Raw genomic sequence first — 11,913 nt, 5'->3', positions numbered from 1 at the left:
CACTCTTCTTCTCTCCAGTGAGGGCTAGATCTCACAGAGAGACACTGCATCCTGCTGACTGCTCCAGCAGAAGACATAGTGCTTCTTTTCACATTTGAATTCAAGACTTAAGAATCATTTAGAACCTGACTGTGTCCCCCTGTGGCTGGGTACGCCTGTCTTTCCTGTGGTTTCTGTGTGAGGGCTCCTGGTATCAGCACACTTGCTTGGTGAAGGAGAAGCAGGACACACGCTCGTGACTTCCTGAAGGTTCTCTGTGTCATCTTTCCTTCACCTGAGATGGTGATCTGCGCTAAACACGAGAACCAAGATGTATTCCCAAAACAGTGAACACCCAGCCTCAATGAGGTCATACTTCTCTTCAGAGTTGCTAAAGAATTTCAGAAAGCTTATATGAAATAGTGTAGCAGCTAACCTTATTTTTCTCAGAAGGTCCTATGTGCACTAACAGTCCTATTAATTAAATTGTGAATTCTTAAAAAAAGATTTCTGGTGGGAAGTGCTGAAAACCTTTAGTGATTATAATTAAGCACTCCTGCACACTACGGAACCTTATGCAATAAATTTTGCCTAGCCTCTTAATATCCTCTGATCTACTGAAGTGATCTTATATAGAGTTTCCTAGTATGATTTCCAGATCTGTCATCCAAGTGGGGTTGAAACAATTATCCTGACTCAGCCTTGAATATTCAGAGCATAGGATAGCCCTTGGCTTTCTCTCAGGTTGCCCAATATACTGCATTTCTTTTTCCTAATTATGCCAAGATTCCTCTTACAAAAAGAAAGAATGACAAGTGTGCATGATTTACATGCAGCGGTTCCGAGGGCTGAAGGTGTACGAGGAAGGGGAGCTGACGGAGGCTGAGAGGAACTGATGGGCGCTAAGTGGTTGGGGAAAGGAGCCGGTGGGCACTGAGAGAGCAGGATGGGGAGGAGCTATCTGGGGGGCACTGGGCGCTGAGAGCACAGGCGTGTTCCGGACTTCTTGTTCCTGGTGTCCGTCCTCATGATGAGCACTCTGACATCCACGTCAGGAAGGAACTTAATTTCATAGAAAATATTTGAGTAAATATTCGATAGGAAATTACCAAGTGGTTGTATAATGACTATACATATGGCCTCTAGTGAGGAGCAGGGAGTAGATGTCTCTATGTCAGGATCCAATGAAGTTTTCAACATGTTATACTCAACAATAGGTGTGTGATCTTGGAGTGTTATTTCATTGATACTCTTTTGTTCTTAAAAAACATATGCTATCTGTTACCAGAAAGCCGACTTCCCAGAAACGGGGCTGGCCCGTGTGCCTGGGGTCCCCACCATCTGCTTCTGGGAGGTAGGCCTGTGTTTTTCACATTGTACACAGATGGGAGTGGAGACTGCAGGAAGTCAGATAACTTCCTGAGTAATAAAGGAAACCGGACCTGGAACGTCCACGGTCTGATACAAAGAGGGTCTTTCTCCTGTAACGTACCGTCTGCAGTTGCTGAGCCCTTCCCAGCCCCGTGTGGCTCTTCAGCGTGGGGCAGGCCGCATAGCTTTCTGAGTTTGCAATGCGGTCGTCGTCTTACGCCAAGCTGCAGAGTCCTAGACGAGAGGCAGCTGGGGTAGCCTGGCCAATTCCCAAATACTTGTATAGCCACACTGTATTTCTGAAGTTCCGGGGCGATGGTCGGGATTCCTGGCAGAGGCTGGGAGACCGCCATATGACCCCAGTCCCTTGCTGCTCCACCAGTTCAGCTGCAGCTCCTCGGGCCAGTCCACCGTTCAGGATTCAGATCCCACGCCTCCAGTTCCTTGCTGTTGGTCACCCAGCGTCGGTAGGGGAACTTAGTCTCCACTTCCCAGTTTTATCCATAGTGCCAGCTTCTCCAACGGACATTCGAAGGCCCAGAGCTTATTTGGGAATGCCACTCCATCATCAGTCCAAAGTTTTCTCTTGGATGAGAAATGTACTCACTGCCTTTCATATGAAACTGTAATCCCTCCGTACATCATTGGGACAATAAATAAATAAATTTTTAAAATTCTACTTAGTTAAAAATGCTTCTCAAATCCACTTATTTAAGTAAAAACCAGTGTGGGTTCCTCTTATTTGCTTCTGTGCACAGAGTTGAGTTACTTGAAAGCCCAGGCATGGTGTGGCAAGGGGAAGTGTGGCATGGTGTTTGTGACAGGAAGGAGGAAGGGGTGGTATGAAGGGAGGGGAAGTGTGGCATGGTGTTTGTGACAGGAAGGAGGAAGGGGTGGGTGTGAGGGGGGCCTGAGCCATGGCCTCCCACCCACCAGCTCAGAGGGCCTGTGAGAGAGCCTCTTTATGAGGGCATCACGCTGGAACCTCACCTCTCTTTCCAAGCCTTGGATTCCTCCTCTCATTTTTTACTGTGTAAGCATAGAACACACCAGGACTGAGAGAGAAACTGTGATTTTTCCGCAGGACACCTGCAGATTTTGGATAGCAAGCCAACTCCCTCCTCCTGCAGACAGCCCCCCGTTTTCTTCTGTTTGTAATCTTCCTAAATCGAGGTTTGTCATACCAGATAGTTAACTGCGCGGGATGTGAGGGTTGGTGGATTTTCACACAGTCACTAGCGTCCAGGTCAAGGTGTGGAATACTCCGGTCTGCCTGTCAACTTCCTCTTTCCCAGCAGAGGTGACCATAATCAGCACTGCTCATCAACTTTGTCCTTTCTGTTCCTCTTGGTCTGTTTTCTCTCACTGAATAGAAGCTGTGTGATTTATCAGGACTGAAGTTATTTGCTGCGTGAATTTCTTACATTCATCTGTAATCCTCTTGGTTAATAACCGGTTGTTTCCAGTTTAGGACTCTTCTGAATAAAGCTGAAAATCAACACTGTGCACATGACTTTTGATGAATAGGTGTCATTTCACTTAATAGTGGAAAGAGCATAATGAGTTGTGGAAGTTACTAACTGAACCCTTGCAGGGAGCCTGACACAGGCATTCTGAGATGATTGAACTGCCGGGGTGTTGGTGAGCCCCTTCAGGGAGCTGGACACAGGCATTCTGAGGGTGAACTGCCTGCATATTGCTGGTTTTGTTGACTCTGGCATCAGTTGAAAGTCTTCTTTTGGAGAATGATGGAGATTGATGCTGACATGGTATCTGGCAGTCATGACCAAATGCTTGGATTTGGGTCTGTATTCCCTCCAGCTTGAATCCCTTTCCTCAAGGCGTGTCTCCTAAATTTTCCATCTAAGCACATTTGTGTGAGGAAAGGCTGCCTGCCCAGCAGAGTGGGTGCGCAAGCTCAGGTCCCCTTTGGGCTGTTTCTGTAGCATGTGGCCGTGAGGTTCCATCATTTGCTGGGCTTTGGGCTGTGCCCGTGGCCGCGCTGACTCACGGTCCATCAGCATCTTGCAGCCTGGGTGACCTCAGCATGACTCACACCAGGACTCCGTCGGGGCCGTGTCCAGGCCACAGTGCCTCCAAAGCAGCTCCTCCAGGAGTGAGCACAGATCCTTCCCAAGCAGAGCTCAGTGAAACCCTGGGGATTTTGTTTCTTTTAAGGGACTCCAGTTTGGCACACACTAACCCACAAGAAATCTCTCAGAAAATGACCCAAATTCTTCCTCTTCCCTCTCCTGGAAAGCACGCCGTGCATGTGACATGTGGTTTTCATTATGTGGAGTCCATGGGAACACGCTATTATTTGAGGCAAGGAACGTGCCTTGATAAACTCATGTTCGTAGGCATGGTTGAAGTGGTCTATACAGAGAACATCACGACCACACAAAGGGGGTGTGTGCGTGCATGTGTGCTTGTGGGATGTGCGGGGAGTGTACACGTGCATGCGTGTGTGCTTGTGTGTGTTGTATATGTGGTGTGGTGCATGTACACATGCATGTGCACATGTGTGTGTGAGGGTGTGTGTATGTCGTATATATGTGTGTATGAGAGGACTTAAGTTATGCTTTCCTGACAAGTCAGTAAAGGGATGGCCCAGACACCCACACAGCATGTGGTCCCTGTATCTGTTCTGGCTTTTATCAAGTGTATAGGAACAGCTTCAAAAGCAAGCAAATCTATAGCTAATCCCACAGCACATGTCCTTGGTTCACTGTATCGTTGTGGCAGTGACACAGACTAACATGTCAGACCTCTGCAGTTTGAATAGCCAGAATAGAGATACTTCTCCATCTGGAGGAGCCAATCAACTGATAGTGACAATTTTGTTTATTAAGAATTATTTTCATTTCCCTATGAATAGTACAATATTATTCTTCCAGATGGAAACATAGAATTCCATTGTGTAGATATACCACATTTTCTTGATCCATTCACCCACTGAGGGACATTTGGGCTGATGCCATATCTTGGCTAAGGCAAACAATGCTGCAAGGAATATGGTTGTATTGGTAGCTTTAGTGTTGCCTTGTTTGTGGTCTATTGGATAAATGCCCAGGAGTGAAATTGCTTGGTCATAGGGAAGCTCTATGTTTATTTAGTTTTTTGAGGACCCTCCATACTGTTTTCAAGAGTAATTGAACAAGTATGCATTATATTAAGTGAAGTAAGTCAGACCCAAAGAAACAGTTTATGTAATTTTCCTCATTTGTGGTAACAATAATGTGCCTATGAATCTACAAGTAAGCACACTGGATGATAAAAGACAAAAATATACAAGGACATGATAAACTATACAGGGCTCTAGAAAGTCACAAGTGAGATGAAAGGAGGATATTCTTAGGAGAGGATCACAAAGGCTCAATAGCTATGTGCATATGATCATGTAAAGTATTTATTGAAATGAACTCCAAGAAATGGAAACATAAGTTTTTTTCTTTGTTGCTGTTTCTGTTTGCTTTAACTTTTGTCTTATTTGTAAGTTTAGCTGTCTTTGGGAGAGCAAGTGGAGGGAACAGAAATGGCAGGACAAAGGGTAAACAAACATAGCAGTGGTATTCACTAGACACTGTTGAAAATGAACTATACAATTTGTGGGTGGGGATGGGAAGAAAAATCTGGGAGAGGTTAAAGGAAGCGAAGACACTGTTTAAAAAGAAATGTACTCATTACCTGACTTAGGTAGCTGTAGCCCTTCTGTACATCACCTTTACAATAACAATAAAAACATATATTAAAATTATTTTCAAATAATAACAATGATGGTGGTGGTGATGATTATGATGATGATGATTGGAAAGCTTTTCTCATTCCAAGGATGTGCGTCAGAGCCAACATGGTTAATGGAACCTAATTCGAAACTCAGATTCATAAAGTCAAAGCATTCAACTCTGGAAACAAGCCCTCTGGGGAATAATCATATCTCAGATGTTACAGAAAAGGAGAGAGAGAAAGAAAAAGAAAAAGTTTAACTTTTAATGTGGTTTTGACTTGGATTTCATAACTCAAGTCTGTAGAAAGTCTCTGTAAAAGATCATTATATATATATATGTATGTATATATAAAATAACAACAACAATGAAAAATGACTTGTTTCCATATTTTGGAGTTCATTTCACTTAGCATCATCTTATATGATCATATGGACATAGTCATTGAGCTATTGTGAGCCTCTGCTAGGAGCATCCTAGATATATACTCACTATGACCAATGAGGGAAAACAGAGTCTTATGTTTCTTTGAGTCTGACTCACTTCACTTAGTATGATTTTTTTCCCAAGTCTTTCCATTTCCTTACAAAGGGAGCAATGTCATTCTTTTTGACAGAAGCATAGAATTCCATTGTGTATATATACCACATGTTCTTTTTTTTTTCCCTAGTCATTTAAAAATTTTTATTTCCCTTTATTTTATTCAGCTCAGGGGGGACATTTATTAAGCTTGCAGTTTTTAAGCTACCTTTTCTTGTATGTCTCACATGCTTTTAAAGAAAACCTCACAAAATAATTCAGCATACCACATGTTCTTGATCCATTCATCTACTGAGGGGCATCTGGGTTAGCTCCATATTTTAGCTATGGTATATAATACTGCAATGAACATTTATCTGAAGTAGGAAAGGGAAGGGGAACACCAAAATAGTTAGACAAAGGACAAAGTGTGAACCAATGCAACAGCAATACTTATAAGACAATATGTTGACAACTAACTGTACAACCTGGGCTTGGGGGGGGGGGCAGAGAGAATTGGGGAGGTGGGAAGGTGGGAGAAAAATGAGGGAGGAGGTAACAAGTTTGACAAAAAATGTACTCACTACCTTACACATATAACTGTAACCCCTCTGTATAACACCTTGACAATAAAGTCATAGTTAAAAAAAATATCATACAAAATGGAGATGACCTGCCCTTACCACCTGTGTGCTAGGTCACATATTTGATGGCGTGAACTGCTTACCTTTCATGCTAGAAATTTCCTTAACACTTTAAAACAAAGTGTTGTACTAAATCACACATTGGAAGATACAGATATAGAAGGTACTTATATTTATGGCATTTTTCCTCAAGTAAATATAATTTGTAAACAACAAGTAGACTCTGTGTTTGACAGTGCTCTAACAAAAATGAACTTGGTAATACTTGACATTTGCGATATATCCTGTTCTCATGTACCTGTGACTATGTTACAGTATATAATGAGATGAAATGCAAGAAATACAAAAGGTAATATTATTTTGTAGGTGACTTGTAATACGCCAGAATTTTGAGATAGTGAAAATAGTAGCAAAATAAGTCACACGTTGAATATTGGTTTGTTCTTTATTTGTCCTAAATAAAAATAATGCAAACAAAAATTTTCTTTAATACACCATCAGCACAAGGTGTGAATATCTTGGTAACTAGCTCATCATATTGAGAGTGTCAACATGCACAAATAGTTTATGCATGGCTTTACTGTGACAAAACTATGATATTGACATAGTCAAAAGAAACTCAGCCCTTAAACTTCATATAAATGTTGAGGTGGAATAAGAGAATTCCTAACAGCGGAGGCTTTGGGAACAAAGTAAAAGTTGCACAAGAACAGATCTGGAAGATACAATTCAATAAAATATATTAGTTATGAAAATAAAAGAAGCTAACAATTTATAGACATCCTAGAAAGGCTGTGAATTGAAACTTCTGCTTTTTTACAACTTACTTTTGGTAAATGTATTTTACACAAATTAGTCTTCACCTAAATAAGCATTATTTGATTTAAATAACAGAGCTACTATTTAGAAAAAATGTGAAATGTGGCTACTCTTAAAAGAAGATTTGGAAAAGTCAAGTGGAAACTAATTTTGGAGGAGCATAGTAAGTAGACTGAAGTTTATTTATATGAAAATATACTGCATAAAGGAAAACCACATCAATTGAGTGTTTTTTAAGATTGAGAATTCACCCAAAAATAAAGATGTGTGAAAAAGCAATAAAAATCCTGTCCCCAAATATATGAATTTTTCTGTTCCAAAAACATGATCAAATAGCCTTTGAAGTCAACATGCAAAGTGAATAATACCATTATATGTGAGTTATTTCATATTTCTCTTAAACAATAAGGAACTTCTTCGAGTTTAAATATTAGGATGAGTAATCAGGAGGTTGCTATAGAAACTTCATGTGCAAGAATGAATTGTAGCTTTCACAGACAATAAAGAGACAGCTTTAGAAAGACTTTCCTACCAGACTTGGAACAATGAACTCTAAGTTAAGCTTGTAATAAATTTAGGCCCTCTCTCTCTCTCTCTCTCCTGCCCCCGCTCCCTCCATTCCTTCTGTCTGTCTTCTTTCTTCCTCTTGTTATCAACTATCAACATCTCATTTTGTTTCTTTGGAGAAGACTTTCCATTGACATGTCTGTGGTAAGGTACTGTCCAGTCCTTATAATCGATAAGTTAATGATATGAGGTTATGTAATAGTTATTAAACTATACATATTGCTATTAAACTATAAGATGATCAAAAGTTTTTAATTAATATCATACTGAAAGGTGTGAAACTAAACATTGTTAAACATTTGTGACATGCACCGTGTCTAATCTCAGTTCATTGAATAAACAGCTTTACATTAATTGACACATAAAATTCAAGATAATATGATGAAGAGAGGATTTGTTTTAGAAAATACAAATTATTTCATTTATGTCCTGTATGAATCTTCCATGTTCCTCCTGTAAATAAATTATAATTTGGAATTAGAAGTGCATTCCATTGCTCAGGACCCAATACCTGTGAGAAAGAATAGGAGAGGGTTCGAGTAGGCAGGAAACCAGCAGAGCCTTTGAGATGAGCGCAGGCCTGATCTTGTGAGAAGATCTGGGCTGGGGAAGGAGGTGGTTGTGGTGGGCGGAATTCCAGCTGCACCTCTAGAAGTGATCTTCACAAAGCGCCTGCAAGAGAGGTAGAGGAGCACGAAGAAGGAGGGACCAGTCGTGGAGTATCCTGCTAAAACAACACCACAATCTAATCATGTATGGTCACGTCCCCAAATCAAATGTAACACAGGACTGGCCGCCTTTCTGTAAGCTAAAGAGCTTTTGCCAGGATAGTTTGTGCTCACAAAATTAACAATAATCATGTCCAAAGAAATGCAGTTGATACAGTGGAGATGAATTCAAGGTTCTGAGGGCTCCCAGGGGAAGGCTGACGGTGCAGATCAGGCATGTTTATGGGGAAGATTTTCTTATCCATTTTGCAAAATTAACAACTTCTAGTATTACATACTACACATTTTTCTTTCCATTTCCTGACCCAGAATTTGAATTCTATTGAGGATTAAATTTATTTAAAATTAGCTTACCAACAAATTTAAGGGATACTATAAGAGAAATGAAGCTTCCATTTCATCTGCAGTTTACATCCAAGATTGTCCCAGTGATTGTCAGTCAACCCATTGGAACTACTTTAATCCTGATCAATGTCCTCAAACAACCAAACCCCTCCAATCCCCTATCAAATGTGTATGTGTTCCCTGTTACTAAAAAGGGGAGAATCTAAAGCTCACTCCTCTGGGTGCACAGGAGCCGAGGCCCCACTCCTGGAGAGGAGATACTGCATCTGACAAGGCTGTTCTCGGCATCCTCTCTCTCCAGACCCAGTGCACAGTCTGGGAGGGCCCTCCACCTTCTTCCAAACGCATCAAGAAAAAACAACAACACTCTTTGACATCCACTTGTGCTGATTATTTTTAAATGCACGTGTTTTCACAGAAAATAGTTTGCAAACGTAGTTGTAGTTTAGAGGGAAATTAAAATTGAGCATGCTAAAATTCAGCCTCAACTTTGCATCTTGAGCATAGTATCAGCAGGCAAAGCACTTAGCTAGAAAACGAAATTCAGTATTTTCCACCATCTATCATTCTCTCTTCCTTTTGTGGAGATTTGGCCAGAGTGAGGCCTTGAAATGCTCCAAAGTAATATGCAGAGAACTGTAATGAGTCCCAGGCCCCGAGTCCTCGGTTCCTCGGGGCATACACCCTGCTGTGCATGAGTTCGACGATGTAATAAACATTTTCCACTTTTCCACTTAATTTATTCAAAGAAGTGTAGAAGAACATTAAATTTGGAAGCAGAATTGAAGATGCCTTACTTAGAAAATTTTAAATTACATTGCACAGAAACTGGAGGCTAGATCAGTAATCAACTAGACAAAAATCAAGAGGTGGTGAGCAACAATAAAATCTCCATAGATCACGGGTGGCTCATGGCTGTAATCCTAACGACTCAGGAGGCTGAGGTCTGAGGATCGTTTTGAACCTAGCCCACGCAAGAAAGTCTGGGATAGTCTTATTTCCAATTAACCACCAAAAAGTTGGAAATGGAGCTGTAGCTCAAGTAAAGCACTAGCCTGGAACAAAAAAGCTAAGGGACAGTGCCTACAACCTGCGTTCAAGTCCTAGGACTGGCACACACAAATACATGATATATCCATAAATATGATCTATACATATGTGTAATGTGCATATATACATTGTATATATTTTATTCAAAAGTGTATGCTGTGTACAAGATATTCACTTTAGATTTAAGAATGAACATGAAATACAAGGGAAATTAAGAAAGTAATACTATTTTAGAGTAGAAGACTAAACTGTGTGGAAACTAAGTATTTCTCTACAAGGGTGGAGTTTTTCCACACAAGACATGCAGCCTGCCTCCTGTGGACTTGCTTTGCAGAGGTTCCTGGAATCTTTTGCCACCAAGGAAGCCCACAGAGATTCCTGTTGCAATGCAAAGATAAGTGCAAAGGAGCAAGGGAGAGAAATGCATCGCTCTCTGCACAGATGACTCAAAAGGTGGAGCACATGGGACTTTTATTGTATGTAATAATTCTAAGCTCTGATATTATTTTGTAAGCGTTAATAGGAGTGATGTATTTTCAAAGTAATTAAAAATGTGCCGCATGATTTACTTACACACCGCCTTCAGGAACTAGGACGTCTTTCTAAGTGTATTTATTGACATACTGGCAAGGGTTATTACACACACAGTGGTTGGGTCTTAGGTTTTGCTAGCACCAGTTTTTTTTTTATAATTTAATTTATTTATTAATTGAACACAAATTTTTTTGACAAGGTGTTGTGCAAAAAGGGTACAGTTACATAGTAGGGCAGTGTGTACATTTCTTGTGATATCTTACGCCCTGTTTTTCTGTCTCTTCTCTAGGTCAGGTAGACATATATACAATACCCAATGTACCAAGAACATATACAGTAGCCACGTGGCCTACGCCAAAGAAAATTCGCCTAGGGCTTTAAATGTAATGTCGATATTAGACAATATGTTGACAGTAGTCTTATATGAACGTACATACATAGCTTTTGAGCTAGTATTCCACTGAGAGGTCAATTTTTGACCTTTATATGTTGAGTAGTTGTTTGGTTTTAGTTACATACTGTTGGGTCGCTGACCCAGTACTGTGGGAAATACCATTTGACAAGCAGTTTTTGGTTTCACAGACCTGGTCTCTACTGTCTCTCCGTCTCCCTTTCTTAACAGTCATATATCAGGGAGATCATGCCCCTTTGTTTTCTGTGCTCTAGGCTTGTCTCACTCAACATTATTTGTTCGAGTTCTGACCATTTCCCTACGAATAACAATGTTTCACCATTCCTAATCGCTATGTAGTATTCCATTGTGTATAAGCACCATATTTTTTGGATCCATTCATCTGTGGAGGGGCATCTGGGTTGTTTCCATATTTTGGCTATTGTGAATTGTGCTGCGATAAACATGGAAGTACAAATGTCTTTTTGGTATCTTGGGACCTGTTGTTCAGGATAGATGCTTAGGAGTGGTATGGCTGGGTCATAGGGTAGTTCTATGTTGAGCTTTTTGAGGAACCTCCATACTGTTCTCCAAAGTGGTTGTACTCCCACCAACAATGGAGAAGGGTTCCTCTTTTCCTGCACCCCCTCCAGCATTTGTTGTTGCCTGAGTTCAGAGTATAGGCCATTCTAACTGGAGTGAGGTGGTATCTCAGGGTTGTTTTTATTTGCATTTCCTTTACTACCAGGGATGTTGAACATTTCCTCATATGTTTCTTTGCCATTTTTATCTCTTCTCTTGTGAAGTCTCTCTTTAGCTCCTTTGCCCATTTCCTAATTGGTTTATTGGGCTTGGAGGGGCTTAGTTTTTTGAGTTCTCTGTAGATGACAGATATTAGGCCTTTGTCTGTTGTTGTGCTGGTAAAGATCCTTTCCCATATGGTTGGCTGTCTTTCTAGTTTGGTGGCTATGTCCTTAGCTGTGCAGAATCTTTTTAATTTGTAGTAGTCCCATTTGTCGAGTCTCTCCCCTATTTGTTGTGCCCCTGGGACTATATTCAGGAAGTTCCTCCCTGTGCCTATAAGTTCTAGCGTCTTTCCTACTCTGTCCTTGTCCTGCGTCCGCCGTCCCTGTCCTGCGTCCGCCGTCCCTGTCCTGCGTCCGCCGTCCCTCTCCTGCATCCAGCGTCCCTGTCCTGCGTCTGCCGTCCCTGTCCTGCGTCCGCCGTCCCTGTCCTGCATC

Source organism: Perognathus longimembris, chromosome 9 (assembly GCF_023159225.1).
Source record: "Perognathus longimembris pacificus isolate PPM17 chromosome 9, ASM2315922v1, whole genome shotgun sequence".
Classification (NCBI taxonomy): domain Eukaryota; kingdom Metazoa; phylum Chordata; class Mammalia; order Rodentia; family Heteromyidae; genus Perognathus; species Perognathus longimembris.
This window is presented reverse-complemented; position numbering follows the sequence as displayed.